We start from the raw sequence: 10,703 nt of genomic DNA, 5'->3' as shown, positions 1-10,703 counted from the left end.
GGAGTATATGGGGGGGAGGGGACGGGTGGTGGTGGAAGAGATGGAGACAGTAAGAGACAGTTTCTATAGAAGAAGAAAGAAAGGAAGAGGAGAGGGAGGGAGAAGGAAGACAGAGAAGGAGAGAGACAAAGAATAGGAAAACAGTTCCTTCAACCAGTTTTTACATCTGTAGTACCCTCCCTCCTGAACTTTACCTCACAGAACTGCTTGCTGCTTTGAAAGTTCAGGTCAAGTATCAACCCCTACAGGAGACCTTTCCTGGTACACCATTTGTTAGTGATCTTGCCCCTCCAAAAATCACATGGTGATTGTTTTGTAGATACTTCTATTTGCTTTTCTACGATTACAAGGTATCCCCCAGTAGAATGCAAATTGCTTGAGAACCTTGTCTCAATTTTGCTTATGTCTTACATTTCAGTCCATGACTCAAAGTAGGTGCTTGACAAATTGATTGAGTGATCTAAGATAGAATAAACTTATAAGGCCGTTTAGCCAACTAGTGGTATATTTAATTCCTCTTTTGTTGTTAGGACATAAAAATGAAAAGATAAATGGTGCATGTAAATTGATAAATAGAAATTGTGACACTTTATGTTCATGGGGGAAAGTGTTTAAGGCATGAGTACTCCTTTGTGCCAGTGGAGGAGATTAAGAAACTGAGAGAGCAGAAAGGGTTAACATGGGAAAAAACCAACATTTCAGGCACAAGGAATGGAACAAGCCAAAGGAAAGAATATGGGAAAGTGAGGGGATATTTGGGGATCTGGTTTTCTTATGGAGTGCTTGGAAGAGAATGAAAGAAAGATGGAGTTGTAGTGCCAACATGTGAGGAATCTAAAGGGTAAGCAAGCGAATCTGAACTTTACTCACTGGGCATTTGGAAGTCACTGAACATCTTGGAACAGAAGTGTGACATGACCAGTTATATACATAGCATATGCATAACACATACCAGTTGCATACATTGTATATATACATACATACATACATACATACATACAAGAGAACTTGAAAAGCTACATACTTGAAAAGATAGATTTGAGGTAGAAAAGAGTGGAGGCAGGAAAACAGGCTATTTTACTAGTCTAAACAGTCAGTAATAAGGGCCTAAAGTAGGAGGAACAAAGGAAGGGATAAGCATTTATTAAGTGCCTACTATTTGCTAGGCACTGTTAGAGTGCTTTGCAATTTGATCCTCTCAACAAGCTGGGGAGGTGGTTGTCATTCATATTCCCATTTCACAGATGAGAAAAACTGAGGTTAAATTACTTGCCTAGCATCATAAGGATAATAAGTATCTGAGGTTAGATTTGAACTGAAGCTTTCCTGACATGAGGTCCAGACTTCTGTCCACTGTGTCGCTCAGCTCACTAGGGTAATGGCAGTGGGAATAGAAGAGGGATTGAATCCAATAGACAAAGATAGAATTGCTAGGAGAATGGTTACATATAGAAGAGGTTATACAATCATAGGATTATAAATTGAGAGTCAAAAGAGACCTTGGCACTCATCAAATGTCCCACTTAAGGTGTCAGAAACAGAAAACAGGATCATTGATTGAAACGAAGTCAGAAGGAGGTCTGGGCTTGGCAGTAAAGATGCTCGCTGATGCTGTAAGCATGGTCACACAGAATGGGCAAAGTCAGTGTCAGCCTTTCTTGGCGATATCCCCTTCTCATACATGCCCTATTTTTGTTGTCTCATACAAATATGGATTAGTGGCTAATCTACTGTGGTTTCCAACTAAGCTAGGCATGCTTAGTCATTATATATATCAAAGGCACATGCAAGGATTTTGTGCTAATGTGAAAATCCCACCTCATAATAGTCTTTCATCTAACAAAGGTATGCACAGCTAATTACTGCTTGCTTTAAAAGATGTGATGTGGAAAGTGAAGCAGCAGGTGTAGAGTTTAGAGGATTGATTTTAGCCTTGTTTTCTTTGATTCATTCTCAAAGATGGATTTGAGTTTTTAATCTACTTGTGACCACACATGTAGCAACTATTGTTTCCCTTCCCTCCCAGATTAAATTTGGCCTTTAAGGGGCTCCGACATATTGGCAAAGGTGTGAGGGTTTTATGAATGTGTGCTGTTCCACCGATTAGAAAACACACTTCCATCTTTTCCATAGAAATGTATGTGACTGTCATCAGTCAGTAATTCAGCAAGTATTTTTGGAGTGCTCAGTATGTACAAAGCACTCTTCTTAGCACTGGATAGACAAAGACAAAAAGGAAATGGTCTGTGTCCTCAAGAACCTTACATTCTAATGTAGAAGTTTGTATGTAATACATACACACACACACACACACACACACACACACACACTTAATACCAGGTAATGGAGGCAGGGGACAAAGAGCAGGGGGCAGTTGCTACTAGTAGCAAGGAAGACCAGGAAAAGTGTGCAAATGGAAGATGGCTTTGGGTTTATTTTGGTGGCCAAAGTAAGAAACCATGGTATGAAAAAAATAATCAGTACCTTCCAAAGAAAGGGAATAATCACTACAAAGGAATGGAGATGGATGATGAAACACAGTGTGTGAGAAACAGCAAGAAGGATAGTCTGACTTGACTGCAGAGTAAGTTAAGGAGACTAATGTGTAATAAGGTTGGAAATATAGCAATGGGTCAAGTTGTAGAGGGCTTTAAAAATCAAAGAGCAGAGTTTATGATTGATCCCAAAGGCAACGTGGAACTACATGAATTATTGAGAAAAAAGTGACATAGTCAGCCCTATACTTTGGTAAGGTATATTTTTAGCATCTATTTAGAAGGAAAGACTCAAGTGCAAAGAAACTTGAGGCAGGGAGACCAACTGGAAAGCTATTACAATTGACCAGAAGAAAGATAAAATCGCATAATGGCTATGTGAGTAGAGAGAAGGGGCTGGATTGGAGAGATGTTGAGAATGTATAAATGACAGAATTTGACAGTGGATTGGCTCTGAGGGTTGTTGAAAATGTCCTCACAATTTGACTCTTGGTCCTCCAATAATCCATCAGGTGGCACAGAAGTCCTCAGGCTACACCTCTAAGGTCTCATCACAGTGACATCCTTCTTATGATACCATCGAACCCTTACAAAGTCCTGTTATAGTCATAAGAGCCAGACATCTCTCTCAGCTCTACTATTCTCTCTGCAAGACTATTGTTTTGTTTTGTTTTGTTCCGGGGGGGTGGTTAGGATGGGGAGGGAGGAATCACCAGCAGCACCTTCTAAGTTTTATGCCCCAGATCAAAATATTCCTAGTTATAGCTCTGTTTGAATGTTTTTTCTTACCTTTTCTCAGGGTTCATCCCACTTGGCCTCTCTATAGAATTTCATGCTATTGGACATCCCCTCCTCTTTGATGCTCTCTAATTCTTGTATTATAACACTGCTCTTTCCTAGCTATCCTCTAACTTATCTGATCATTATCTTTCCTTTCCTGTGTCCATCAGTCAGTCATCCATCGACAAACATTTTTTAAAGAGTCTACTATGTTCCTGGCATTGTTTTGGGTGTTGGAAATAAAAATGCCAAAAAAAAGAAGGAAGAAAGAATTCTTGCTTGCGAACAGTTTAAAATCTAACAGAGGACAAAGCACATACACGTGTAAGCATAAACAGAATGAACGTAAAGAAAAGAAATGTAAAGAAGTTAAAAATAATGTAGTTTGAAGGGAGGGCACTTGCATTGGAGGGCATCCAGAAAACCTTCCTGTAGAAAGTGGTACTTGAACTGAGTTTTAAAAGAAGAGAGGAATTCTATGAGCCAAAAAGAGTATATTCTGTGGGATATGGGAAGGAATATATATACAACTGATAAACCTAAGCTCCTGCTCCACCAATCGGTATGAAGGGAGAACTAGCACTAGGCCTGGCTAATAGATAGCCTCATTGCCAATAGCAGCAGTCCAAACAAAGGGAGAGCAAGGCAGGTGAGAGTAAAGTGAGTGTGGACCATCTGTGGACCCTCCAACCAACCAGGACAATAAGAAAGGCTAAGAAAGGCCAGCCTGCATCCACCCTCTTCCTATTCAGGGGCTGTTCTTAAATCAGGAGATTAGGGGCTGCTACTTAAGAAGGGCTAGTACCTCAGTGAGCCTTGCTATATCTCACATGGACAATTTCTGACAATCTGACTGAGGAAGTACTGAGAACTAAGGAGACCCAAGTTCTAGTGCTTTCTTAGACACTAACTCTGAAAGTTTGTTTATTCCTCTGTAAACTGAAGTGGTTGTCTGAAGGACCAAATATGGATTATGTTGCACACCTCCTGACAGAGAGGTGACAGTCTCAGGATTCTGAGTGAGATGCACATCTTTGGGCATGGCCAATGTGGGAATTGGTTTTTTTTGGCTATGTATTTTATGAGGATTGTATTTATCTTTCTGTTTTTTCCAATGAGAAGGGAAGAAGTAAAAAAGAGAAAAAATTAATACTTTTTATTTTAAAAAGATTTTTTTAAAATGATGAGGTTAGTCCCAGTATTCTCTATATATTAACTCTGGCTCTTACTGAGACACATCTATGAAATCTAGGTCCTATTTAATACTTCATCTCAGGCTCAATTTCAGTAAAAATAGTTGAATGCATATTCCTCTGTGGCATCAAGTGCCTCAAGTTTGTTTTGTTTTGTTCCTTTATAAAATGAAGAACTTGGATTACAAGCTCCCTAAGCTTCCTTCTAGCTCTAACATACTGTTTGAGGGGTTTGGTGAGGTTAGCTTCAAGTCCTTTTCAAGTTCTTCCCAAAAGCCTTCACCCTGGCAATGAGCCACATGTTTGCCAACTAAGGATAGAGCTAGCTAAATTCTAAGAGGTTCATTACCAGGTTAGTTGTAGGATAGTAGGTTTTTCAGTATAGATACTACTCAGAAAGACCAGTCTAATATGGCCCAGAGGGGTTGTAAGTTGTATTGACTGAGAAACTCACCACCTTGATGAAATCATGGGTCGTTGAAGTCTTAAAGAGACATTGAATATGAAGTTTTGGAAACAAGTCACTTATCATTTGACTCCGAAGGACAGAATGTGCACTTCGGATACTCTGGGATTCATGCACGAAACCCACTAATAGATTAGTTACTGGTAGGAATGGCAAACTGTTAACTGAGAAGCCGTGCCAACCATCCTGTCAGACACCTGAGACATGTTTGCCTAGAGCAGGTGGAAACAAAAGATTGACACCTTTTCAGGCATTCTAGGCTCAGTTTGTTTTGCTGGTTTATGCATGTGCTCCATCTTACAAACTGATCATTAGAAAATACAGTTGACTAAACTAGGAAAGGGTAGGCACCATATTCTCATATTAGTAGAAGAGGCAAGGTCACCATTTTTATAATAGCTAGTTCCTGTGAATATTATATGACAACCTACATTTTTGGGGAGGGAGTTACAGAGGTGGGTTTAGGTTTGAAAGAAGGAAGGAAGTGTCCAATAATTGGAGTTACCATAAAGTGAATGAGACTGCAACAGGAGGAGGAAGATAAGATAAAGGGTAGATCCATCACTGGAGGGGCTGGATCCACCAGAGGCCAGATGACAATTTTAGGGTGTTATATAGAAGATTCTGGATTAGGGATAGATGGAACAAGGCAGCATTTGGGGGCCTTTCAAATGCTGAAATTCTGTGGGTTTTACAAAATCCTACACATTTAATGGAATGTTTTATGAAAGTCATTAAGTCTGGTGACCAAAAAACAAAAAAATAGTAGGCAATTTAAAAGAATTAACAATTAATTTAAAACAATTAATTCTGCGACTGCCATTAAAGACTCACTGTAGTGTTTGAGCATAGTATGAAGTAAAATGGAAGAGGCAACACCAGATTTAGAATTGGAAGACCTGATTTTGAATCCCAGTTTTTCCATTTGACTGTATATGAGACCTTGGGTGAGTTATTTGAATTCTCTGATCCCCTATTTCCTTGTTTGCAAAATGAGGTTTATAATCTAGTTTTAAAAGTTCCATAAACTTCGTCAAAAGCAAATGTGATAGCTGTTTTGCTTTTTTCACCATAATTGGTTTCCTGTGTAATCCAATGTATTTTACTTTATGCACCTAAAAAAATATTAATAAGAAGGAGTCCACAGGCTTCACCAGACTACAGACTACAGAGGGGTCCATGACACAAAACCAGATTAACAACCCCTAGTTGAAGGTCCTTTGGCTTCTTAAATATCCCTTCCACATTTAAATCCATGATTCTATGGAAATAAAATACCTTGATTTCTCAAAAACTATGCCAGCAGAGCATAAACTACTGTAAATTGGAATGATGCAGAGTGTGGATCTAGAATATGCCTGTTGTCTTTGAGCCAGCCTAGTTGACATTGGAGAGTCTTATTACTATGTTCACTGCGGGGTGATGAGCTTTTCAGCCACTACAACCCTCAAAGACCATCCATCTAGTGAGTGATAGAATAATAGCAAACTGCATTGACTTCAGGAAATGCCCAAATCAATGAAATGAATTTTTGTTTGGGACATACATCTTGTAGCTCATATAATTCCCTTCTACATTCCTTATATTCCAGCCAAACTATTAATCACAATTCTCCACAGACTGGGCTTTCTTGCTTCTTTGCCTTTGTCTACTCTGTTCCCATGGCCTGAAATGCCTTGCTTAATGACACCTTGCAAATTAGAATTGGGCAAGGTGAAACCAGCGGAATTACAAGCAATCAAGAAATAATTAAACAAAATATGAATTATGAAAAAATAAAAGAGAAAGGAAAACATCTTGTAAGAAGAATGGAGAATGGATCAAGAAGAGAAAACATAAAAATAATCAAACCAACTGAAAGCTATGATCAAAAAAAGAATCTGAAATAATTAAAGAAACTTTTCCTGAAGCATTAGAACAAGGGGGGGCGGGGAGTAGAAATAGAAAAAATCCATTGATCCCCACTTAAAAGAGCTCCTGTGAGGAAAACTCATAGGAGTATTACAGCCAAATTCTGAAACTCCGAGCTCAAGGATAAAATATTAAAAGCAACATGGACAAAAACTAGCAGACAGTGGGTAGAGCACTTGGAATCAGGAAGACCTGGCTGCAGATCTTAATTCACTCACACACACACACACACACACACACACACACTATGTCACCTTTGATAAGTCACTTGATCTCTGTTTACCTCAGTTTCCTCATTTGTGAAATGAAGATAATAAAAGTACCTACCTCTCAAGATTGTTGCAAGAATTAAATAAGACATTACATTGCATGTGATGAAGGATTCTAAATACTATCAGAAATAAAATTCTCAGAAGTTGGTCTTATATCCAGAGAAACAGCAGGGAGTTCTGGATTTGGAGTGAAGAATGTGTAGGTTCAGATCCTATCCCTTATATGTGACAGTGAGTATATCACAACCTCTTGCAGTTTTAGGTAACTCTCTAAAACTATAAGTCATTGATGGGTTAGTGATTTTTCCCATTGTGACAAAATCACAGATCCTTGAAATAGTAACTATACAATTATACAACCAGTGTATTAATAGAATAAGTTGTCATTTACCTCCTGTGGATGTACTCTAAAAATTCTAGGTTTTTTTCTGCTATCATAGAGATTTAGATATATTTGTATTTAAATATAATTAGGAATATTTTGTATATCCTAAGGCAAAGCAAAGATATTGGAAAGAGAAAAATGACAAGAGGGAAATATTTAGACTGAGCTCTACATAGACTTGGGAAATTGGGAAAATTACAAAGAATAAATGGTATATGTGGATAAAAGTTGTGCCTACCCAAAGTGCCCATGGGTTAAGGACCATATGCCAAAAAACTGTGTATTTGTGTAAAGTTATACTAATATGCATACCTCTGTATACATGGCATGATGGCTTACATTTAGAAAATTGATTCAAAAGAAAGCAAATTGTCAACACATGTAGAAAGAGTATTACTAGTGCTGCAAATGTCGTCGTTTCTGATTTAGGATGAGCATAATAAAAAACAATAAACCCTTTAAAAAGAATGAGTCATTCAGGTGGGGAGAAATTCACTTTGATTACTGTCAGAAAAGAAAGTCATCAAAATTAGTTTTTGATAGAACAGGAGTTTATTTGTTTGGCTTGATACAATTTAATAGATATTTATCAAATATGAACAAAGCAAATATAACGCAGTCCTTCCCTTTGATAAGTTTATGATCAGTAGGGGAGAAAAGATTCAAATGAAAATGGATCAAAATAGAAAAAAATGAGTGAAAAGAATAACATGCTATGAAGCATACAATAGGTAAAACTTACTTCTAGTTGGAGGATGAGAAAAATCAAGGAAGACTTCCTGGAGGAGATAGCATTTGAACTGTATTTTGAAGAATTGATACTACTTCAATGGCAGAAATGTTGGAATGGGTTGGGAGAAAAAAGAAAGAAAAGACTTATAGGGAATGGGAGGAGTAAAGGCATAGAACATGGTAAATTATTCAAAGGAAAGTGCTTTATAAGCATTAAAATGCAAAATGTGTATTATTAAAACTATTATTTGGCTACAGTCAAGGGCAGTTGAACTACTGCTGTATCATATATGAAAAGATGCTGTGGAATAGTGGAAAGGAGTAGTGTATCTGGTGTCAGAGACTTAGATATCTGTGTGATTTTGGAGAAATTACTTAAAATATTTGTGTGTCAGTTTCCACTGCTAGGAACACACAATAGCTGCACTGCCCACTTCACAGAACTGTTATGTGTGAGATGGAAGTACACAATATAAACCATAAAGTGATTTATATTTCTGTTGTTATTATCAATTGGTTTTAAATGGCTCTAAATCATCTAGATTTGAGCATTTTCATTCTGATTCACTTATATTAAAATGATATATATATTGAATATATATATGATATATTCACTTATATTAAAATAATAGCCCATGTATGGGCTATTACATTTGTAGTAGTACAAGAAAAAAGTATAATAAGGAGAAATAAAAAGTCTAAAATGGAACATAAATGGTGAACCAGGGGACAACAATTAGATGTGACTAGAATTCTGATCAAGGATCAATATGATGCAGGTCAGTTTAGTTCAGTAAACATTGATTAAGCATATGCTTCATGCAGAGCATTTTCGTAGGACGGGGAGATAACAAAGTTTCAATAACACTGCTCTAAAGTCATGGAGCTTCTAATCTAGTAGGTGGATAAGATTTAAAAATGGATACCTGTAATACCTAATATTATGCAGGACAAAGTGCTGTTGAGGCCTAAGAGGGAAAGTCATTACTGAGTGACAAAGATCTGGGAAGATTTCTTGGAGATGATGGCCTTTGACGTAGGTTTTAAAGATGGATGAGAATTCAGTAGGTAAAAATGTGAGGGGGAAGGGGATGTTCTAGGTATATAGGACAGTGTGAACAAAAACCTAGAGATATAACGATGTACAGAATTTTTGATGAATAGACACTAGTCCCAAAGAGCTGTGGCATGGAATCAGGAGTGAGTTGTGGTCAGCTCAAGAAAAGAATTACTATACTTATATATATGAATATGTATATACATATATAAATATAGTGTATTATATAATATCACAACTATATAGTAGGAATGCTATATTATATATCATTGTTATATAACATTTAATATATTATATTTATTATAAATATATTTTTATATACAAATTATACATAATTTATTGAGTATTTACACTTCAGAAACTGGCAAAGCCACAATTATTAGTTTTTTTAATTGTCTAGCCTTAACAAAATGATGGAGAAAATGTTAATAATGCAGGTTAAACTTAAAAGCAAGTCTTACTTTTTGAAGAACTGATGGTTAAACATTTACGAACATAGCTCTACATACAGTATGCAGACTTGGAATATAATATTCCAGAACACAAAAATATGAGCTTATAACCAATGAAGTATAATGCTACAAGAAATAAATGGATCTTCAGTGAAGTAGAGGACTTCCAAGTATTACTGATGAAAAGATCAGAGTTGCAGAAAAACTTTGAACTATAAACACAGAAGTGAAAAGAAACTTTAAAAGATAAAAATGAATGAACAGTGATGATAAAGGATCAACCAAGGATAAACTGTTTACATTCACCTATGGGAGATGATATATCTGTCTATCTGTCTATATATATATACATATATATATATATTTCCCCTCTGATCCATATCATCATCAGAAGTTATAGAAGAAATCCAGTTAGACAAGACCTGGGTATGATTCTATCATGTCTTGATAATCTTTAGAAAAGAAATGGAAAGAGAGAATAGGAATATAATGAAGGGAGGGGAGGGAGGGGAAGGGAAAGGAGGGTTAGGGACAATTACCTCACATAATCAAAATATACAGGTAAACAGACATCTATACAAACAAGGAGGCAGTAAATAGGTAAAGAATAAACCTTATAAATACTATATTTAAAATCTATAAGGTTTGTTGACTTTTGAAAGAGAAGTAGCAAATAGGTAAGGGGAGTGTGTATTATCATGTAGTTAAGTAGTGAGTAGCAGAGCCGGGTAGAATTCAGATGGAAATCTTCCCCCCACCCCCCACTGCCATCCCAAGTCAGGAGAGTTCAAGAACCAGTAAGTGATGGTTCCTTTCAGGCAGTTATAAAATGATATGCCTTAAAGATGGAAAGAGTCTTATAAACCATTCCATCCAATCTTCTCATTTTACAGATGAGAAAACTGGCCCATGGAGGTTAAAGGACTCATCCTAGGTCACCTAGTGATTGGGACAGAGCTT

The sequence above is a fragment of the Notamacropus eugenii genome, chromosome 1 (genome assembly GCF_028372415.1).
Source record: "Notamacropus eugenii isolate mMacEug1 chromosome 1, mMacEug1.pri_v2, whole genome shotgun sequence".
NCBI classification, from domain to species: Eukaryota; Metazoa; Chordata; class Mammalia; order Diprotodontia; family Macropodidae; genus Notamacropus; species Notamacropus eugenii.
The sequence above is the reverse complement of the archived record's forward strand: the minus strand, read 5'-3'. Positions refer to the sequence as shown.